Source organism: Pan troglodytes, chromosome 3, assembly GCF_028858775.2.
Source record: "Pan troglodytes isolate AG18354 chromosome 3, NHGRI_mPanTro3-v2.0_pri, whole genome shotgun sequence".
Classification (NCBI taxonomy): Eukaryota; Metazoa; Chordata; class Mammalia; order Primates; family Hominidae; genus Pan; species Pan troglodytes.
The window spans coordinates 64,817,376-64,830,056 of NC_072401.2; the positions used below are offsets into that span (position 1 = coordinate 64,817,376).

Consider the following 12,681-nt stretch of genomic DNA (forward strand, 5'->3'; position numbering starts at 1 on the left):
CAGCCAAAAAACACATGAAAAAATGCGCATCATCACTGGCCATCAGAGAAATGCAAATGAAATGTGAGCTTTTCTTTACGAAAGATATTTACATCTGAAACACGATCTACCTGTTATCTGAATAAATGTTGTTCCCCACTACCTCCATCATGGCTGCCAACTTTGAGTATCAGTCTCTGCATGGTGAACTTCAACTCCCAAAGTGTTGAAAAATAATGTATTTCTTATTACCATCGTTTCCCTCTGAGGGAAAGAGTATTCATATTTTGTATAACCCAGAATCTTCTAAAATACTTTAGTCCTATTTCACTCTCCTTAATGCTTCCTAGCCTTGCCTTATATTGCACCTTCAATCACTTCTTATATTACTGATCTGTGTTTTTGTATACACTGAAACCCTGTATTCTAGTTCAATCCCAATTCCACCCCACTCTCAATGCCCTTGTAATTCTAGCAGAAATATTCTGTAGCAAGTAAACTTTAACATCTGTAAAAAGATATTAAAATCAGTTTTAATTAATTGTTCATGTTTTGTGACAAAATGAATTTTAAATTGTCAAGTATAACCAAAATTTTTATTTAGAAAAGTCAAGATAGGTAAAACTTTTGTTTATGTAACTCTATTATTGATGGCTTTTTATATCGAATACAAACTTCAAACATTCAACTTTCCAGAGCATAGTACAAGTTTTCCCTTTTATTTGTTTAATGTTATTTTTTAATATTACCCATTGTAAACCCCTGTCCCTTGTTGGAATTTTATTTTCCTACATTCAACATGATGCTAGACTTTGTGCTTTGTCACATCTCATGCTCAGATTGAGAGAAACTCCTTTTTTTTAATTATACAAATTTACCCATATTCTAAGTTCAGTTCAGCTTTTATATTGCCCACAAATTCTAAATGTATAATTTCAGTTTATATTAATTTTCAAACATGTTGAGGTAGTAGCTGTTGCAACACCACTAACAAAATCAATTATTGTCTAATATTTGACATCATGAGTTTTGTATCTCTAACAAAAACATAGAACTTCTAAGTTCTAGAAACATATTTTATGCCACTCTTTACTTTCTTTTAAATAACTTAGTACTTCCGTAATATATAGTAAAATGGACACAATAATCCTATTTGGTCAGGTTATATGGTACATTAGCATAAAAATACTAAGCAAAATTTCTGGCAAGTAAGTATGTGCTAAATATTAGCTAACGGCAGTTAAGCAGTTTGTCTTCTTTGCTTGATATTGCTAAAACTACTCAGATTGTTTTTCAAAATTTGATCATTTTGAAGATTCAATTTTATATTTATAACTAAGAGGGGATTTTTACAAAAAATGAATGTAATATATTCCTGCAATGTAGACAAAGTAGTTTGACTGAGTTGTTGTTAAAGAAGGCAAAATGTGAAAGAAATCTTCATTATTTACATGTATTTATATAACAGTTCTTGGATTACTTGATTTTTGAATGCTTCTAGTAATATCATTTTAACTGGAAGTATGTGATATAAATGTAAAAATGTTTTAAGATGAAATGTGGAAAAGCATTCTAAATCCTAAGCATGACCCTTAAAAATGCTAACCGAATGATCTCCCTTATGATTACTTGGTTATTCTAACTCTGGAGTCCAACATGACTTAAACTGTAGTGTTGGTGTTGTCAGTAGTGTGTGGGTGTATGTGTATGAGTGGTTGTGATATACGCTGAACTTGTCTTTCCTTTCTCACATGACCTAAGTAAAAACTAATAATCCTATATTCATTGATATTTTCCCACACTGATTTGTTGCCAGTTGAACCTCTGTATTATGGGTCACAGTATCTTGCTAAAAAGTTGCAAGCTCATGAATTTCATTTACAAATTCTATATGTCTTGCGATATAAGAAATATAATAATTCTACATAGTCTCATCTTTTTCAAGCAACCAGTATAAACTTGTTGGTCTATAACAAATCACATTGTCAAGTCTGACAAGATGAAGAGAATCTTGTTACTTCTAGGTGGCCCTGGTCTGTTTCCGTGATTTGGGTCTGATTTGAATATTTAACTTCCTTTTGGAAAAATCATTATTAAATTACCAGAAGCCTTTTTAATTGTGCTAAGACTAACAAAATAATCATGTTTATTTAGAGAAAGCACTGGATGAATGAATGAAACATAAATAATCTGGTCAAAATAACATTGTGGGCCTGTACCATGTTACCTTCTTATAAAGCATCTGGTACTATTTCATGTGTAACAAACAGTTCACCAGATGAGCTGGGCCTGTTTCATTTATAAGATTGTTATGTTCTCACGGAACCCTTTTTTATGGAAAATGACATCATTGATTTAATAATAAGGACACTGTTGAAGAAGATGTAACAATATGCTATTTCCCCTCTAACAAACAACAAACAGTATTTCTAAGGCAAATGCTAGAGTTGATGCTTTCCATCTGGTGGGAGGTAAAGGAAAATGGCACCAACATAATGTTACCAAATAGCTAAAATTTGCGAGATACATCCAGCTTTAGATGAGAAAGCTTTCTCTAAATGTCTTGCTACAGGGGTTGGCAACAGGCCTAGATTTTAAAATTATTTTAAAGCCTTCTTTAAATTTATTCAAGGAAATTCTAAGAAGGAGCATTGTGTTTATCACTCTAGACTTTAAGGAACCAAATAAGTTTATTTTTTAATTATACGATGCTATACTTTTGGTCCCCACTTTTCCTTGTGGAGATAATCAATAGAATTATGTTTTAAACATATTGTATCTGTTTTGTCCTTTACATTTGACAAGTGTATTTTTAGTTATTCCATTGAAGTACTTTAAAAATCTGTTAAATATAAAGATTCTATAACCACACTGAATGAGGTCAAATCCTGCCAACAAAATATACAACATAAAATATAAAATGCATAGAAATTTATTTATATAAAATGTGAAATAGCTGTACACTGAAAACTATAAAACATTGATGAAAGAAATTGAAGAAGACCCAAATAAATGAAAAGATATCTTTATTTTGTGTTCATGGACCAGAAGAATTAATATTTTTTAAGTGTCCATACTACCCAAACTCATCTACAGATTCAATACAAACTCTATTAAAATTCCAGTTACTTACTTCACATAAATAAAAAAAATCAAAAATTTATATGGAACCACAGAAGACCCAAAATATACAAAGCAATCTTAAGAAAGAAAAGCAAAGCTGATGGTATTACAATATATGGTTTCAAAATATACTGCAAAACTATAGTAATAAAAACAGAATGATGCTGGCATAAAAAGACATACAGACTAGTGAAACAGAATTGAGAGCCCAACAATAAACTCACACATATACAGTCAACTAATATTTGACAAAGGCACCAAGAAGAAATAATGATAAAAAGATAGTCATTTCAATAAATAATGCTAGCAAAAGAAAAAAAGCTGAACGCTTAATAGCACTCACAAAAATCAAATCTATGATAATTTATGATTTAAATGTAAAACCTAAAATCATAAACGTCTAGAAGAAAAGACTGGTCTTTTTAATGACTTTTCGGATTTTACACACAAAACACAAGGAACAGAAGGAAAAAAAGACAAGTAGGACTACAGCAAACTAAAAAAAGCTTTTGCACAGCAAATAAACAAATAAATACATCAGCAAAATAACAAGGCATTCGCAAGAACTCATACATCTCAACAGTACAGAAGGCAAAATATGAAAGACATCTTCATTAAAAGATGTACATTTATTTGTATAACAGTGCTTGGATTACTTGATCTTTGAATGCTTCTAGTAATATCATTTTAGCTAGAAGTATGTGATAAAAATGTAAAAATGTTTTAAGATGAAATGTAGAAAAGTGTTATAAATCCTAAACAGGACCCTTAAAAATGCTAACCAAATGATCTCCGTTATGATTACTTGGCTATTGTAACTCTGGAGTCCAACATGGCTTTTAAACTGTAGTGTTGGTGGTGTTAGCAGTGTGTGGGTATATGTGTATGTGTGGTTGTGATATATGCTGAGCTTGTCATCATGTTTACACTTGAATATATACAATCCTAAACCTAAATATTTTTAAAAGATGCATTCAAAATTGTTTTCTAAGATGATGGCTAAAATCTATAATACATGAAAAAATATTTAAAATATAGTTTAATTATAAAAAAGATTCCAAAATAATATTTTAACATAATTGCCTTCTTGTAAAACATATTACATATATATTGTTTATATATATATTTATATATGTTTGTATATAAACATATTGCATGTGTTATATATATAACACATTATATACTATATATATATATAGTGTACTTCATAAGGATAGAGGGTTTTCATTAGCTCTATAAGTTGTGATAAAGTATTTTCATTCGTTCTAACAGAAGCAGGAAAATATTGTGGTAGGCTCTTTCAAGCAGGCTGCCCCAGTATTTTGATATGTCACACCTTAAAGATATTTTATTGAGATTTTTTGATTCCAATACCAAAGTTTCTTAAGGATCTTGATTTTAAAGGATAAGCTTCTCAATACAATATCCTTGATACTGATTTAAATCAAAGAACCAACTTTCTTAAGAATATATTATTGATGCTCTCAGTATTTGCAGTTATATAGTTTAACAAGTCCTATTGGTTTATTTTAGCTGATTTCCTTTTTTTCTTTTTCATTAGTATAATTTATGATTTTATCATATTACTTTTAATAGTTTCCCGTCTCCTTAAGATTGATTTTCCTAGAGTTTATATCCAAGCCTATGTTGTCCTAGTCTTAATGAATCTGTTCTCAATAGCCTTCTACATTTCCAAATCTATTGTGATAGTAATAGCTGGGATGTTGCTATCCAGATTCCTGTTAGCCTGATCTAAACTATTTGGTCATTTTTTTCCCCAGCCATTTCCATTTCCAGAGATTTAATCCTTTGGAGGGAACTCTATTTATTTGACTTTATGTTACTGTTTAGAGGAAATTATTTGAGAACAGCCTCATCTCCTGCTACTCACTCTTCCTTAAAGATGGAGTGATTATTTGTTAGATGAATTAGGGACAAGGACTTCAACATGCTGGCACAGACTTGTTTGTGCTTCTCTTTTTCTATCTGCCTGCCTGCAGAGAGAGTGTGGTTTAATTTGCTCTTTGCCTTGAGATCATGTTGAAGTGATTGACTGAGACTCTAGAGTAGGGTCTGTTCTGCCCCTTCTGTACCAGTGAAAGAGGAAGGGTGAGAGAAGGATGTTGGCAATAGGTAAGCCCTTTTTCCAAAGTTCAAAAGCCATGACCTCCACTCGGCTATTGCAATAGTAAAGCTGACAGTTTGATCAAAATATTTTTGTGTCCAGTTAAGAACTTGAAAGCAATAGACAGGTAAGTATCAGACCCTTGTACAATCCTAAAAACAGTCTATTCTTATTTTCTCTTATGTTGTTTTAGAAAAACAGGACCTGATTCAGATGCTCTAATTAAGCCTCCTATTGAACCTCTATTGCATTTAGAACTGTATTTGCTATAATCTTTCTGGATTTGAGAAATTATTTGTAGGCAATTTTATTTCTGCATGAAATTTCCTTCTTGTCATTCCAATTTTCATAATCTTTCTACAGGTTTCTCATTTAAAATTGTGGTTTAGCACATGGTATTATACAGCAAGCTTGCTAGGCTTTGAATCTCTCTTATGTTGCTTACTGGCTATGTAAACTTGGGCAGGTTTCATCACCTGTAAAACGGAGGCAAAAATAACACCTTACTACTGTTGTTTTGCTGATTAACTAAAATAATATGTAGGAGGTGTCTGACACAATATGCACATGTTGTTAGTAAAAATAGTATTATGCCTTTTATTTTGACTCACTTTCATTCTCAGAAACCCTCAAAACTAGTATCCATGTATTCATGAACCATCGCTTAATATCAATGACTTAAAAGAAACTTGAAGAGGTAGAGAGACATAATTATATCTTATCCTCAAGTTGCTTACGGATGGATAAGACAGAACTAAAAATATAATACCATGTAAAAAATTGCGTCAGTGGAGGAGCACAGCTAAATTACTGTTGGTTCTTGAGATAAATGTGAAACTAGCTTTAGCTGTAAAGATCAAAGCAGAAGCGGGCATGAAAGTTAATGCAGTTGTTTTAGGTATTGTTGAGTTGATGAGATTTACACACCTGTAAATAAAGTTTGAATTTATCATTATGGCCTGAATTAGGTTTCAAATTTAATGGCATTTTGAAAGTAACTCAGTTTATAATCTAACTAAATATTAGGAAATTTAAACAAGCTAATTTGAAATTTAGCAAATATTTTTGTCATAATATGAGTTGTCTTCTTGAAATGTCCAGTCATTTTAGGTCAAACTACAACCAAAACAAAAATATAATTTTGTAAGAAGACTGGCATAAGGAGTCAAAAATATAAAAGTGTTTTGGGGGAATAAAAACTATATTTTATCCTCTTGGTGTTGAAAATAAAACATGTTTTGGCTTTAGGTAACATTTACCTACTTATCAACTGCTCTTATTTTAAATTTTGAATTATTTTAATTATTAATTTATCTATAATGTTTTCTAATTTTTTAAAGTTTGTTGCTATATCTGGGGAACTTTTTTTTGGTGTTGTTGACAAAAATAAGCAATAGTAGTTTGCAAGCGATACTACAAAAGAAAGACATTTCTGAAGTGCTCAACTCCCAGAAAAAAATCCTTTGATATACTTGTATTTTCTTTGCCATTTATTAGCAGTAAAATTGGTTGAGACACAAACTTTATTAGCTCTTTAGGAAAATTACTTGTTTACAGAGAGCATGTAATTGGATCCTAAATGTAACAGTGTCTAAAAGTCTTTGAAAGCAATTTTCATGATGCAAAAAGATAGTCAAGTGATTTGAAACTCCAATTTCTTTGAGGATTTCAGATGTACCAAATATCATACAAACCATAGATATTGTTGCATTATAGCCAATTTGCTGGTAATATCAAATGATATTTTTCTTTTAAGTAGAAATAGTAGGAGAGAGTACCATTTGTCCTGAACCAAGGCATTTTAAATAAGCACACACTGTCATCTAGCATGCAAAGCCTTCTTCCTTAGATGGGAAACTGAAGTGAACACATTATCTGGAATGTATTGAAAAGGAGATCTGAAACATAGTTGTTTATTAAAGTTTCTAATTGTGAGGTTCTTTGAAGTCTTTAGGACAGCAATTTGTTTCTAGTGAGTTTGGGACGAGGAGGGTGGGAAATAGCTCGGTATTTCCTTTCTCTCAGTGGAACCATTATGTAAAAGATTACAAACAGATTTCTCTCCAAGAATCAAAGTCAAAACTGAAGTAAAACAGATGCTTCCTATTGATAAGTTGAAAATCAGAAACTTTTGAGAAAAGTAAAATTTGTTTTACAAGTTCAAGATAGAGCAAAATATGTCTATATGCAGGCTTGTATAAAAAGCTGTAATTTTTATTAAAAATTATTTTATAATAATATAAAAGTTTCTGCTTCTGTTCTACCCAATAGCCATTCTCCTTGTCCCATTGATGGAAGCCTTCTTTCTAAAATTATAGAACCTGAGAATGCCATAGACTTTCCCAGATTCCCTTCCTCCTAGTGCTTGCTGTGTAAACAGTCCTGACCAATGGGATCAGAGAATTCTTGGGAAATTTATCTCCTTGTTTAAAGTGAATTAAACACATCATATCTCTTCACTGCTTTATGTCTGTACATGAAGCCTGTAACTGATTGAGTTGCATTTGTGACCATGACAGGAAAGACAGCCTGTGTGTTGAGGATGGCATAAGGAACAGATGACAACCACCACCATCATCAGCTACTTCATTAAGATGAAACATCAGTGTTGGAATTTCTCTACCATTATTCTTCTCACCCTATGAGATAATAAACCCTCTTAATTTTTATTTATTTTTATAAAGGTATGCTGTTCCTTGTAGCTACACATTTCCTAAGGCATAGAGTGATTCTATTTCCACTGTGAGAACAATTCATTTTGGTATTTTTGAAGAGTAGTTTTAATATATATACCCTAGTGGGACCCATAAAGAATTATGTGCTTGTATCATTCCCTCCCGTTAAGTGTGGGCAAAATGTGTAAGTCGCTTCCAGGCAGTAGAATATAAAAAAGTGGTAGGATAGTCACTCTCTAGATTAGGTTACTTATGTAAGACCCTCTTTCAGCAGACAAGAATAAGATTCTTCTACTGGCCTTGAGAAAGTAAGCTGCACGCTGTAAGAAGGCCACAGTCAAGAAACTAAAGGTGGGCACCAGGAGCTGAGGGCAACACCTGCCTGATAGTTAGCAAGAAAATGAGGGCCTCAATCCTTCAACCACAAGAAATTGAATTCTACCAACAATCATGTGAGCTTGAACGTTGAGCTCCAGAAAGAATGTGGTCCAGCTCATAGCTTATTAGCAGTCTTTTAAGACCCTGAGCCCAAGATCCACCCAAGCCTTGCTTAGATTCCTGACCTATAGATGATGTCAGATAATAAATGTATGTGATTTTAGGTTTTTGGTGATTGGTTATATGGAAATTAATATCTAATATATCAAGTCACCAATACTTGCTCTGATAGGTAATTTTTATTTCACAATCAGTTCATATTCACCAAATCTATAATTGAGGCTTCTGTGTTTTGTGACCCAAAGAACAAACATTACAACTCATGATTTGCAATGTCTATTATTTCACCATTTATAGCCAGTTATGCCATCTTCAGATAAAATTTATACCATCAACTAAGCTTTCTAAAGCAATCTTCTATTATGTTTCTTTCATGAAATGTGTCATTTTTGTTTTACTCCATAAAATTGACAAACCTCTTTATAAATATCAAATATTAGCACCTGGCAATGGTGTGGAAAAATAGGCACTCTCATATTATGACAGTGGATATGATAAATTGTAACAACATTTTAAAGAGTAATTTGGCAATACATTTTAAAGCTTTAAAATATTTTTTCTTCATTACCTCAATACATCAAATAATTCAAATCAAGTACTTAATCTTATACCCAACATACCTCATCAAACTGCACTTGTGCAAAACAAAATGCATCTGTTTTTCCTCTCAACTCTAACTAACCCCCTTTCCACTTTTCAGTGTTCACTATTTTAGTGAATGTTACTTCTATGACCCCAATTGTCCAAGCCTGGATATTTCCCTCCCCCAGCTCTCTTTATCATTCAAAACGAAGATTTGCCAGTTCTGTATCTGCCATTGCTACTCTCCCATCATACTGATCTTTTAATAACATTATGCTATTAAGAACTCACTATGTTATTACTTAAAGAAAGTCCTTCAATTACTCTCCATTACATGAATTACAAGGGCCACCTAACCCAGCCCTTGTTTTTTTGATGGCTCCTTCTTTGACAATGTAGAAGGGGAAAAAAAAAAAAAGAATCTTAGATCTGGAAGGGCCTTAGATAATCAGTTAGCTTAATGCTCATTTAATAGAATGTAAGACAAAGTCCTGACTATTTCAAAATGATGCTCTCTCAAGTTTTGTATAGATTTAGAATGCATGTTTAATATTCTTTGTTCAGACTCAAGGTCATTTTATCTTCTGCATTATATAAACTGGTAAATTGAATTTAATCTGTTGTGTAGTTTTAGTTTTGTTATAAAACATCATTTTTAAATAGAACACTTTTGGACCAGTTTTAGGTTCAGATAAAAATTGAGTGGAAGGTACAGAGATTTTCAATATATCTCTGCATGTGCACGTGCATAACCTTTGCTATTATTAGCCTCCCCCACCAAACTAGTACATTTGTTAAAACTGATAAATGGCACTGATGCATTATTATTACCCAAAGCCCATAGTTTACATTAGGGTTAGATCTTGGCATTTTATTTTCTATTGATTTGGACAAATATATAGTGACATGTATCCACCATTATGGTATCATGCAGAGTCATTTCACTGACCTAAAACTCCTCTATTCTCCACTTATTTATCCCTAACCACTGGCAACCACTGATCTTTGACTGAGAACTGGCCTTCACAGAAGTTATTAATCTTGGTAAAGTTCAGCTCATCAGCTTTTTTCTTTTGTGGGTTGTGCCTCGGTGTTGCATGCAAAAAGTCATTGCCATACCCTAGATCTTCTAGATTTTCTCTTACATCATCTTCTAGGAGTTTTATAGTATTACATTTTATATTTAAGCATAAAATCCATTTGAGTTAATATTCAAAAAAGGTGTGTGTAAAGTCTAAGTTTTGATTTTTTTTCATGTGAGTGTCCAGTTGTTCCAGCACCATTTGTAGAAAAGATTTTTTTCCTACTGTATTGCCTTACTTTTTTGTCAAAGATCAGTTGACTGTATCTATGTGGGTCTATTTTTGGACTTGCCCTTCTATTCCATTAATCTATTTGTCTATTATTTTGCCAACATTACACTGTCTTTATTACTGGCTTTATAGTAAGTCATGAAGTCAAATAGTGACAGTCCTCCACCTTTTTTTCTCCTGCAATATTGCGTTGGCTTTTCAGTGCCTTTTGCCTCTCCGTACCCTCTCCTAACTAATTACAGGCCTATTTAGATTTAATATTTCTTTATTATTTAGTCCTGATTTTTTTTTCCTAGAAACTTGTCCATTTCATCCAGGTTACTCAATTTGTTGGTATACAATTGGTCACAGTACTCTCTTATATGTCTTTTTATTTCTATAAATTAAATAGTGATGTTCTCATTTTCATTTCTGGTTTTAGTAATGTAAGTGTTTTTTCTTTATTTTCTTTATCTATAGTTAAAAATTTGTCATTTTTTCTTTTTAAGTAACAAACTTCGGGTCTCATTGATTTGCTATATTTTCTTTTCATTCCCTATTTTGTCTATCTTTCCTCTAATATTTATTATTTTCTTTCTTCTATTAACTTTAGTTTTATATTTTTATTTTTATTTAGTTCCTTTAGCGGAAAAGTTAGGTTGTTGATTTAAGATGTTTCTTGTTTTTTAATATGTTTATAGCCATAAATCTTACCTTATCACTGCTTTTGCTTTGTTCCATAAGTTTTCGTATGTGTGTGTTTTCATTTTTATTTATTTTGATCTATTTTGTAATTTACTTTTCTTCTTTGATCCATTGGTTGTTTAAAAGTGTGCTGTTTAATTTTTACAATTTCATAAATTTTCTATTTTTAATTTTGTTATTGATTATGTTTTGTGATTGATTGTTAACTTTATCCCATTTAGGTAGAACAAGATACGTTGTTTTATTTATCATTTTAAATCTATTCAGACAATTTGTAGCCTAACATTGTTTATTCTGGAAAATGTCTCACTTGCCCTTGTGAAGAATGTACATAGGTGTGGTCATCTCAATTGATGTAGAAAACACATTTGAAAAAAATAACAATCTTCTATAATAAAACTCAACAAACGAGGAAGAAGAGAAACTGCTGCAACATATTAAGAGCCATATTTGAAAAACCCACAGCAAATATCATACTTACTGATTAAAAATTAAAAGTTTTTTCTCTAAGATGAAGACAAAAACGTTTACTCTCACCACTTCTATTTTATGTAATATTAAAAATTCTAGCCAGAGAAACTAGGTAAGAAATGAGGTAGAAAAAGAAACATGTGAGGTACTTAGAGGTACCTCCACTTATGTGAGGTACTTACAGTATTTATAATCATAGAGACAGAAAGTAGAAAGGTGGTTGCCAGGTGCTGAAAGGAGGGGAAATGAGAAAGTATTGTTTCCTTTTTGTTTTTCTTACATAGTTTATTACCTATAGAAATACAAACAAAAGACATTCAAATTAGAGAAATAGAAATAGAATTATCTTTATTCACAGAAGAAATATTCCTATTTGTACAAAATCCTAAAGATTCTGCAAAAGACCTGTTAGAACTAACAAATAATTCACCCGAAGTTGTAGACAACAGGTAAAATCATTATATTTCTAGACACTAAAAATAAACAATTTGAGTAGAAATTTATAAAAATAATTTCATTTATCATAGCATACAAATAATAATATACTTGAGAAGTAACTTAACCAAGAAGGTGAAAGACTTGTAGAATGAAAATTATGAAGCATTGGTGAAAGAAATTAAAGAAGACATAAATAAATAGAAATATATTTCATATTTATGGATTGGAAAACTTAATATTTTTAAGAATATTGCCAATCCTACCTCAAGTTATCTGCAGATTTAATGCAATTCCTGTCAAAATTATGATGATGTTTACCACAGAAATAGAAAAGCTCATCCTAAAGTTCACATGGAATTTCAAGGGAACCCAAATAGCTAAAATAATCATTATAAAGAAAAACAAAGCTAAAAGACACACTTTCTGATGTCAAGACTTACTATAAAGCTACATTAATCAAAATTGTGTGATACTGGCATTAAGACAAACATACAGACAATGAAATAGAATAGAGAGCCCAGAAATAAATCCTACACGTATCTTCAAATTATTTTGACAAAAGTGCCACAACCATTCAATGGGCACAAGGCAGTCTTTGCAACACATGGTGAAGGCAAACCTGAATATCCACATGCACAAGAAAGAGGCAGATACCATATGCAAATAATTTTTAAAAAACTCAAAATGGATCAAAGGCATTAATGTAATATCTAAAACTATTAGAAGCAAACATAGGGCATAAACTTCACAACATTTGATTTAGCAGTGACTTCTTCAATATGACACCAAAGGC

At 31.5% G+C, this 12,681-nt stretch overlaps 1 long non-coding RNA gene across 1 annotated transcript in view; it reads left to right on the top strand.

Annotated features, from left to right (window-relative positions):
- The window catches only part of LOC134809887 (uncharacterized), a 122,359-nt gene extending 110,860 nt beyond the window's left edge, over positions 1 to 11,499 (top strand). Inside the window, exon 5 of the long non-coding RNA XR_010156593.1 lies at positions 7,747 to 11,499. This is a non-coding gene — a long non-coding RNA (uncharacterized LOC134809887). The remainder of the gene's footprint in view (positions 1 to 7,746) is intronic.
- Positions 11,500 to 12,681: the final 1,182 nt, after the last annotated feature.